Source organism: Arachis hypogaea, chromosome 14 (genome assembly GCF_003086295.3).
Source record: "Arachis hypogaea cultivar Tifrunner chromosome 14, arahy.Tifrunner.gnm2.J5K5, whole genome shotgun sequence".
In the NCBI taxonomy this organism is placed as follows: domain Eukaryota; kingdom Viridiplantae; phylum Streptophyta; class Magnoliopsida; order Fabales; family Fabaceae; genus Arachis; species Arachis hypogaea.
The window spans coordinates 83,428,396-83,438,719 of NC_092049.1; positions in this window are offsets into that span (position 1 = coordinate 83,428,396).

Genomic DNA, 10,324 nt, shown 5'->3' on the forward strand with positions numbered 1-10,324 from the left:
TTTATGGTGGTTGAGGGTTGTAGTGCCTCAACTTGTTTCCCCTGACTGTGATCCTCCTCTTTGTTCTCTGGTGTTCAATTTCTGCATGTTCCAACGAGAGTATGTTGCTGACATTGTAATAGTCATTAGTCTGTCGGCTTGCTCCCAGTTGTTGATATATCAATTGCACTTTGTCACCTTTGGAAAACCCCTCTGTTGGAATCTTCCTGTTCTTCCAACCCCTTTTTGTTTTGTTTCTGCGTTTCATCCCCTTTTTTGTTGATCTTTCTTTTCTGGCTGTAGGCTTACCTTGAGGATCTCCCTTTTCAGTGGCTAATGCTCCAATATCCTCTTGGACTTTTTCATCCTTCTGCATAATTTTCTGCCTTGGGATGTTGTTGTGAATCACCTTGTCAATTTTCATATAGTCCCTCCTCTCATTACTAAACTGGGCTTCTGGTAATACCTTCAGAGTGACACTCTTATCATGCATCCTAAGAGTTAGTTCTCCTTGCTCTATGTCTATGATAGCTCTAGCAGTGGCCAAGAATGGCCTTCCCAGTATAATAGAGTCGCCATCATCCCCATCTGAATCTAGAACCACAAAATCTGCAGGGTATATGAAATTGTCCACCTTGACCAGAAGGTTTTCAATCATACCCCTGGGGTATACAGTTGACTTATCTACTAGCTCTAGAAATATCTGTACCGGTTTAACTTCCTCTATACGCAGCTTTTTCACCAAGGAGGATGATATTAAGTTAATACTTGCTCCTAGATCGCACATTGCTTTAGTGATGGTTAATTCCCCAATGGTGCAAGGCAGCAAGAAGCTCCCTGGATCCTCAAGCTTAGGGGGAAGCCCTTTTTGAATCAAAGCCCTGCATTCCTCAGTAAGCAACATGGTTTCTTTCTCATCCCAACTTCTTTTCTTGTTGATAAGCTCCTTCAAAAACTTGGCATACAGAGGCATTTGCTCAAGTGCTTCAGCCAAGGGAATATTGATTTCCAGCTTTTTGAAAGTCTCAAGGAACTTATGAAAATGTTCGTCCTTAGTTTCTTTGTTGAACCTCTGGGGATATGGCAGTGGAGGTGTGATGCTCTTTCCTATTTGCTGCTGTCCCTGAGTTACTTCTTTTGAACCGTGTGGTTGGTTGTCCTTCTCTTTGAGTTTCTCAATGCTCTTGTTTGGCATCATAACTTGATCCTTGGTTTCATCTGCCTTTGTTTGCTTCTCATCTTCTATTGGCCTTTTGCTGCTCTCTGCTTGCTTCTTTGTAGTGTCATTATTGCTCATCAACGTTCTCCCACTCCTTAATTGTATTGCCTTGCATTCTTCCTTAGTATTTGGAATTGTGTCACTCGACAGAGAGCTTGAAGGTCTCTCAATAGAGATCTGCTTGGAGATTTGCCCCATCTGCCTCTCTAGGCTCTTTATGGAGGCTTCATGGTTCTTGGTTGTCATTTCCTGGTGTTTCAACATTTTATCCATCAAGGTCTCTAAGTTAGTGAGTCTTTGAGATTCTGGTGATACTTGAGGTGGGTTATGAGATGTGGGTGGTGGATGGTAGGCATTTTGGTTGGTGGGTTGGTTATTGGATTGGTACTGGTTGGGGTTGGGGTAGTTGTTTTGAGGTTTTCTGTAGGGGTTCTGGTTAGTTTGCTGCTGGTTGTGGCTTTGGTTGCTTCTTGGGTTATTTTGGTTTAAGTTCCTCTGCCATGGTTGTTGGTTTTGGGTGTGATTATCTCCCCATCTGAGGTTTGGGTGGTTCTTCCAGGATGGATTGTATGTATCACCATACACTTCATTTGGTCCTTGGTTGTGCATATACTGTACTTGCTCTTGTTGTTGTTCTTCTTGAGTTTCTTCATTTTGCCCCCATGTGGATGATGGTTGGCTTGTGTTAACTGCTGTAACTTGGAGGCTATCAATCCTCTTGGCCATTTGCTCAAATTGTTGTTGAATTTGCTGCTGCATCATCTTGTTTTGAGCCAAGATTGAGTCCACTCCTTCTAGCTCCATTACTCCTCTCCTTTGTGATGGTTGGTGGTTTCTTTGGTGAGCAAAGAAATATTGATTGTTGGCCACCATGTCAATAAGATTTTGAGCTTCTTCTGCTGTTTTCATCAGTTGCAATGATCCTCCAGCTGAGTGGTCAAGTGATTCTTGAGCCTTTAGAGTGAGTCCTTCATAGAAGTTCTGTAGCTTGTCCCACTCAGTGAACATTTCTGGTGGATATTTCCTCAGCAGAGCCTTGTATCTCTCCCATGCTTCATACAGATTTTCAGCATCCAATTGTGTGAATGTTTAAACCTCAGTTTTCAGCCTGATGACTCTTTGAGGTGGATAGAATTTGGCTAAAAATTTAGTCACCAAATCATCCCAGCTAGTGATGCTTCCTTGAGGAAACGTTTCAAGCCATTGTGCGGCCTTGTCCCTTAATGAGAACGGGAACAGCAGAAGCTTGTAGGTCTCAGGATTCACGCCATTGGACTTGACAGTGTCACAAATCCTTAGGAAGGTAGATAGATGTTGATTTGGATCCTCCAATGATCCTCCCCCAAACGAGCAGTTGTTTTGGACCAATGTAATGAGTTGTGGCTTCAATTCAAAGTTATTTGCATTGACATTAGGGGTGAGAATGCTGCTTCCACAATGTCTAGCATTTGCAAAGGTATAGGAGGCCAAAACTCTCCTCTGGGGTGGGTTGTTATTGTTGTTATCTGCTCCACCAGGTGGATTGGTTGAATGTTCCTCCATATCTTGGAATTCTTCTTCTGATTCCTCTTCTCCAACAATATTTTTCCCTCTTTCAGCTCTTCTTAACCTCCTGAGAGTTCTTTCGTCTTGTTCATGAAAGGTGGGTGTGGTTCTTCTTGTACCTGACATACAAGCAAAACATAAGAAACACACAAACCAGTGACACTTCAATCTACTGCTAGAATGAAGTTTTAGTTAGCTTAAGCAAAAATTCAAACAGTTAGCGGGTTAATTGAAAATTAAAGGGCATGAAAGAAAAATTGCTTGATCTAGATCTCCACTTTACTTAATCATTGTCAATCTATTTCAATCCCCGGCAACGGCGCCAAAAACTTGATGGATATTTTTGTGGAAAAACGAATTTCTCCAAAACATCCAAAACTCACCGGCAAGTGCACCAGGTCGCATCAAGTAATAATAACTCACGGGAGTGAGGTCGATCCCACAGGGATTGAAGGATTGAGCAATTTTAGTTTAGTGGTTGATTTAGTCAAGCGAATCAAGATTTGGTTGAGTGATTTGTGATTTGCAGAATTTAGATTGCATGGAAAGTAAAGGGAATGAGTAAATTGCATTGAATTTAAAGAGAACTGAAATTTAAAGTGCTGAATCTTAAAGAACAAGAAATTAAATGGCAGAAACTTAGAACGCAAGAAATGTAAATTGCAGAATCTTAAAGTGCAAGAAATGTAAATGGCTTGAATTGTAAAGGGAATTGGGAATTGGATTTGCAGAAATTAAACAAGGAAAAGTAAAATTGCAACAAGCAGAGGAATAAAGGATGACTTGAATTTAACCGGATCTTAAAACAGAAATGTAAATGAGCTTGAAAGCAGTAAACAGAGAATTGAAAATGGGAAATCCGGATCTCAGGACCCAAGAGACTAGATAACCAAGTCTAGATCTCAATGCCTTCCTAGATCCAACAAGAACAATTGCAAAGGAATTGTAAATTGTAAATTGCAGAGAAAGTAGAAGACAGAAGCAATTAACCAAAATGGAAATTCAATTGTGCAGTAAAATGAAACAGAGAGATCTCAGGATGAGATTGAAACAGATTTCCTTCAATTCTCCAACCCAAGATCCAAGACAATTGTAATTGAAATTGAAAGCAAGAAAACTAAGAGGAAGGGAATTCAATTCTCCTTCCCCGAGACTTAGAAATTAAAATTCACTCAACACCAAAAGCTCTCCGAAAACTCTCTATGAAAACTAAAAGGGAAAGCTCTCCGAAAAACTTAAATCCTATGCTATTTATACACTTTCTTCAAATGGTCTTCAAGCCTTCAATTGGGTCTTTGCTCTTGATGGAATTGGGTTGATAGAGGCCTTGGTTGATTGCTCTTGGAGTTTGGAGAAGAACCGAATTGAACCGAGTTTGGAATCATGAAAGCTTGAGTGAAAGTTTGAGTAAAAGTTTGAGGCAAACTTTTACTCAAACTTTTCACATCAGCCACCCTATTTTGCTGATACCAACGTTTGGGCAAAAGTTTGGGGTCAAACTTTTGCTCAAACGTTGGCCTCCCCTTGCACACTCATGGCGCCAACGTTTGCCAAAAAGTTAGAGGCAAACGTTGGCGCAAACTTTTGCTCTCCAGGGTGTTGATTTGTGATGCCAAAAGTTTGCCAAAAAGTTTGAGGCAAACTTTTGCTCAAGCTTTTTGCCCAAAAGTTTGCACAAAAGTTTGAGGCAAACTTTTGCTCCAGCTTTTTGCCCAAAAGTTTGAGGTAAACTTTTGGTCAAGCTTTTTGCTCCCTGGTTCGTTTTCAGTTAATCCAAAAGTTTGAGCTAAAGTTTGAGGCAAACTTTTGCTCAAACTTTTTGTCCTCTCTTCCTCCTAGCCATTCCTTCTTGCTTCAACCTTTCTCCAAGCTTTCTTCACCTATCATTAATCAACCAAACACATCAAAGCTATGCTCAAAATCATGAGATATTCATTCTTTCATAATATGTGACAATTATAGCATAAAACCTCATGAAATTGCATTAATTCATACATGGTTGATTAAATCAAAGGAAACATGAAAATCTACCCAATTGGCTTGCTTATGGCTCAAGAAAGTGCATAATTCAATTGAAAACAAAAGAAAAAGGCTAGTGAAACTAGGCTAAGATGACTTGTCATCACAACACCAAACTTAAAGCTTGCTTGTCCCCAAGCAAGAAATGATCTATTGAGAAGAAAGAATGAAATGGAAGAGGATGTTCATGCTAGTATAGTGTTATTGGTAGTTCATGGAGTTTTATGTGGATATGTAAACACTCACCTCTTATTGACTCTTAAGGCTAGAAAGTCTCCTTCAAGCTTCAAGTAACATACTGCTATGACCTCTCATTATTTCTTTATCCTTGGCTATTATTTTGTTCATAAGCTTTATTTGAGTGTCATGTGTAGCAAGTTCATTTCCTTTTCTTTATACTTGACACACTATTCACTATAGACACTTGGCTCACATTCCTTCTTAGAACATTGATGCCCAGCACCTCTTTGGGCTACTAAATGCCTTGTAGTTAGGTTGCTCTTGATAGTGGACTTTCAGCTGATGATCCCGGGTTAGTTAACCCAAGTCATCAAGTGTTGATGCACTCCAAAGAGCTTAATAATCCAAGCAGATCCTAATACAAAGACACCACAAGCATATATTCTAAGGTTCAAGCTATTGGTGTCCAGCTTTGTTTCTTTTTGTTTTTCTTTTGTTCTGCCGCTCTTTGGCTATTTCTTTTTCTCCCTTTTTTTTTCTTTTTATTTTTCTGTCTAACCAAGGACTTTTATTTGATTGAGATTCATAGACAGTAGGCCACTTTATACTTAGAAGGAGACATCCTAGTTCTTTTATTCACTAAAGTGAGCTATTATACAATCACACACACACCACCACTTACTTTTATTGTACTTCTATCTAACAGAGAACTATCTCACTTCACATTCAAACATTTCTTTTATTGAATTGAAAATGCAGGGGATAAAGCATGCTTTTTGTTCAGTGAAAATAAACACACAAGCACACACATAGACTAGCTTACTTATTTTAAGAGAAACAAACATGATGCAAAGACTATTAATTATAATAACTACTTAAAGATGCAAGGACCACTTAAAACAGACACAATGCATGCTTTTTTTTTCTTTGTAGTGATGAACAAGGAGCAAGTCCACCTTTCATTTGTCATGCTTTTTCTTTCTTCTTTCATACACCTGGTTGCTGGTGTTCCCTGTGTCCATGTCTGTTGTCTGTTTATCCCGCCAGAAACCAGCTCTATTCATTGCTTCCTCTACTCTATCTTCAAGCTTCATTGCATTGCTTACTTCTATCTCACTTCTCCTTTTGAAGAATTCATCAAAGTTGGAAAAGCTGGATCCATGTTGTGCAGATGCTCTCCAATATAGTTCAGCTTGATTTGACTATTTATGTTGTAGTCGGCTTGGACTTCATATCTTGCATCTTGGAGTGTTGTGAACTCTTTGAGAGCCCTCAAATTTTCAGCTTGCATTTGTTCCAACTTTCCAAATGATTCATGAGATTGAAAAGCATGCTCTTCTTGCATCACAAGGAATTTTGACTCAAATTCACTTTGTTTGTTCATCATTCTTAGCTCCCGTTCTTCTTGTTCTTGTTGGTTTTTCATGTATAGTGAATGGTATTCCTCTTGCCTTTCTTGAATTCTCATGTACTGTTGTGATAATCTTCCAATTGCTTCCTGCATTTGAGTCATGTCCAGATTGTTATGTAGGGGAATGTGCTGTTGTTCCTCCTCCTCTTGTGGCTCTTCTTCCTCTTGTAATTCTTCTCCCTCCATTGGTTCTTCTCTTTGCCTTCTTCCATGTAGTCTTCGGCCTTGATGTGCTTCAGGAGCCATCATCATTCTTTCAATGGTTATAGGCATGCCTTGGCTTAACCACATTGGATTCTCCTCTTCCATTGGCACTTTAGCCTTTGCACACAACCTCCAAATGGTACTTGGATAGTATAACCAAGACCCGGCCGAGTTCTTCTCAGCAAGCTTTTGAATGTCTTTTGCCAGGATTTCATGAACTTTTACCTCTCCTCCCACAATAATGCAATGCAACATAACAGCTCTATTCCTGTTAACTTCTGAGGTGTTTACTGTGCCCAGAATTGATCTTTTCAACAACTCATACCATCCCTTTGCTTCCGGGGTAAGGTTCACTCTCTTCAAATACTTGTATTTGTTCTTGTCATCTCCTTCCCACTCTGAGTTCTCCATACAAATATCTCTAGCAATCCCATCATAATCCGGATCACCATTTACCCTTTGGTGGTATCCCGGTTCACTAAAGCGGACTGATTTTAGTCCCAAGACTTTCTTGATTGCATCCAAGCTAAAGTCTACTTCCACTTCCCGCACATAGCTCTTGTATGTTGGGGCCTCACTCATGTCAAGCCTTGAGACATTGGCATAGAACTCTCTTATGATATTAGCATTGATTCGGGTGATTGGTGATATGAGTTCCTCCCACCTCCTCTTTCGAATTTTGTCCTTCATTTCTTGGCATCCATCATCCGGCAGCAAGAGTGGAATTTCTGGATATATCTTCTTCTCATTCATCCATTCAATTTGCATCTGATGGTACCGAGATTTGAATCTCCATCGGTCATATTCAGGGGTGCTCTCCTCCACCATGGGATCTTTCCCTCTTCTTCGTTTGGTTCTTGAGGAAGAGGCCATGATCACTTGGTTGTTTGAGACTCTTGAGGTTAAAGGGAGTGTGAAGAATGTTAGAGATTTTGATGTGTGTTTGGAGAAAGATGAAATTTGAGGCCGAGCTTGTTATGATGAGAAATGATGAAGGGAAGTTTAAATGGTTGGAGTGCAAGGGTTCGGTCACATGCATGGCTTGGAGGTGGTATGTTATTTAAATGAACAATGAAGGGCTAGGATGCAATTAGATACTATGTGAATCAAAGGTGTGCATGTAAGGATGAATGAAGACAAAGCTTGCTTCTTCAATTGTCTTTGCCGTGATCATTTCAAGGAGTGGCAGATTCTCTTTTGAGGCATGTGATGAGATTTTGTCCTCATGCTATGTTTTCCTTTGTCTTGTCTCTTTCATAGAGTGTTCTTTGACCACCTAGTCATCACAACAAGACAACAAGCATTAGTTTTATCAAACTGTGGCAAGAGTGCTTCTTTTCATTTACACTATATGAATAACCATTCCTTATATCCATTTGAATCGTGACTTTTCTTGGAGGACACCAAACTTAATGTTTGGTCATATAGTTGAAAATATGTGTTTCTTCCTCCAACTAGTGAAATTGAAATCCCAATGTCATTCTTGGTCAAATGTTTATAAGAAATGTTTTCATCATAACTTTCCTTTTTCTCTCTTTTTTTTTCATGAAGGATCAATTGTGTCCCTAAATCCGTGCATCAAAGTTTGGTGAACACCAAACTTGTATCTTGCTTAAGGGGTAAATGTGAGATGCTAGTAGTAAATCACAATTGATGCTTCATCACAGAATATGATTTCTTTTTAATAGAAAATCTCAGTAAGAGATAATGTATGATTATTGATGCATGATTTTTTATTTTCATGAGAAGAGAAACACCCAACTTAGTGTTTGGTCATATGCTAGGCATATAGTATGAAAATGTTTGTAGCACTGGTTTGGTGTGCTTGAAGGCACACCAAACTTTAGAAGTCTTAGCATATGTAAAAAAAATTTGCATGCATTCATTGAGTACGTCCATGAAAAAAAATTTCATGCTCAGATGATCATAGCTTATTGAATTTAAAATGACATAAATCTTAAATCATGGGTTGCCTCCCATGGAGCGCTCTTTTATTGTCACTAGCTTGACATTGGATCTTTCTTTTATGGTGGTTGAGGATTGTAGTGCCTCAACTTGTCTCCCCTGACTGTGATCCTCCTCTTTGTTCTCTGGTGTTCAATTTCAGCATGTTCCAACGAGAGTATGTTGCTGACATTGTAATAGTCATCAGTCTTTCGGCTTGCTCCCAGTTGTTGATATATCAATTGCACTTTGTCACCTTTGGAAAACCCCTCTGTTGGAATCTTCCTGTTCTTCCAACCCCTTTTTGTTTTGTTTCTGCGTTTCATCCCTTTTTTGTTGATCTTTCTTTTCTGGCCATAGCTTACCTTGAAGATCTCCCTTTTCAGTGGCTAATGCTCCAATATCCTCTTGGACTTTTTCATCCTTCTGCATAATTTTCTGCCTTGGATGTTGTTGTGAATCACCTTGTCAATTTCATATAGTCCCTCCTCTCATTACTAAACTGGGCTTCTGGTAATACCTTCAGAGTGACACTCTTATCATGCATCCTAAGAGTTAGTTCTCCTTGCTCTATGTCTATGATAGCTCTAGCAGTGGCCAAGAATGGCCTTCCCAGTAAATAGAGTCGCCATCTCCCCATCTGAATCTAGAACCACAAAATCTGCAGGGTATATGAAATTGTCCACCTTGACCAGAAGGTTTTCAATCATACCCCTGGGTATACAGTTGACTTATCTACTAGCTCTAGAGATATCTGTACCGGTTTAACTTCCTCTATACGCAGCTTTTTCACCAAGGAGGATGGTATTAAGTTAATACTTGCTCCTAGATCGCACATTGCTTTAGTGATGGTTAATTCCCCAATGGTGCAAGGCAGCAAGAAGCTCCCTGGATCCTCAAGCTTAGGGGAAGCCCTTTTTGAATCAAAGCCCTGCATTCCTCAGTAAGCATATGGTTTCTTTCTCATCCCAACTTCTTTTCTTGTTGATAAGCTCCTTCAAAAACTTGGCATACAGAGGCATTTCCTCAAGTGCTTCAGCCAAGGGAATATTGATTTCCAGCTTTTGAAAGTCTCAAGGAACTTATGAAAATGTTGGTCCTTAGTCTTTGTTGAACCTCTGGGGATATGGCAGTGGAGGTAGGTCTTCTCTCTTGTTGCTTTTGATTCTTTGTTGACTCTTCATTGCTTATCCCTTTTTTTGGAATTTTTGATTGTTCCTCCTTTCTTGAGTTTGCTTTGAAGCTTGCTTGCTTGCCATTGCATCATCTCATTGGCTTCTTCTTGTGTGTTGCTGCTTCTTTTAGTGTCATTATTGCTCATCAATGTTCTCCCACTCCTTAATTGTATTGCCTTGCATTCTTCCTTAGGATTTGGATTGTGTCACTCGACAGAGAGCTTGAAGGTCTCTCAATAGAGATCTGCTTGGAGATTTGCCCATCTGCCTCTCTAGGCTCTTTATGGAGGCTTCATGGTTCTTGGTTGTCATTTCCTGGTGTTTCAACATTTTATCCATCAAGGTCTCCAAGTTAGTGAGTCTTTGAGATTCAGGTGATACTTGAGGTGGGTTATGAGATGTGGTGGTGGATGGTAGGCATTTTGGTTGGTGGTTGGTTATTGGATTGGTACTGGTTGGGGTTGGGGTAGTTGTTTTGAGGTTTTCTGTAGGGTTTTGGTTAGTTTGCTGCTGGTTGTGGCTTTGGTTGCTTCTTGGTTTTTGGTTTGAGTTCCTCTGCCATGGTTGTTGGTTTGGGTGTGATTATCTCCCCATCTGAGGTTTGGGTGGTTCTTCCAGGATGGATTGTATGTATCACCAACACTTCAT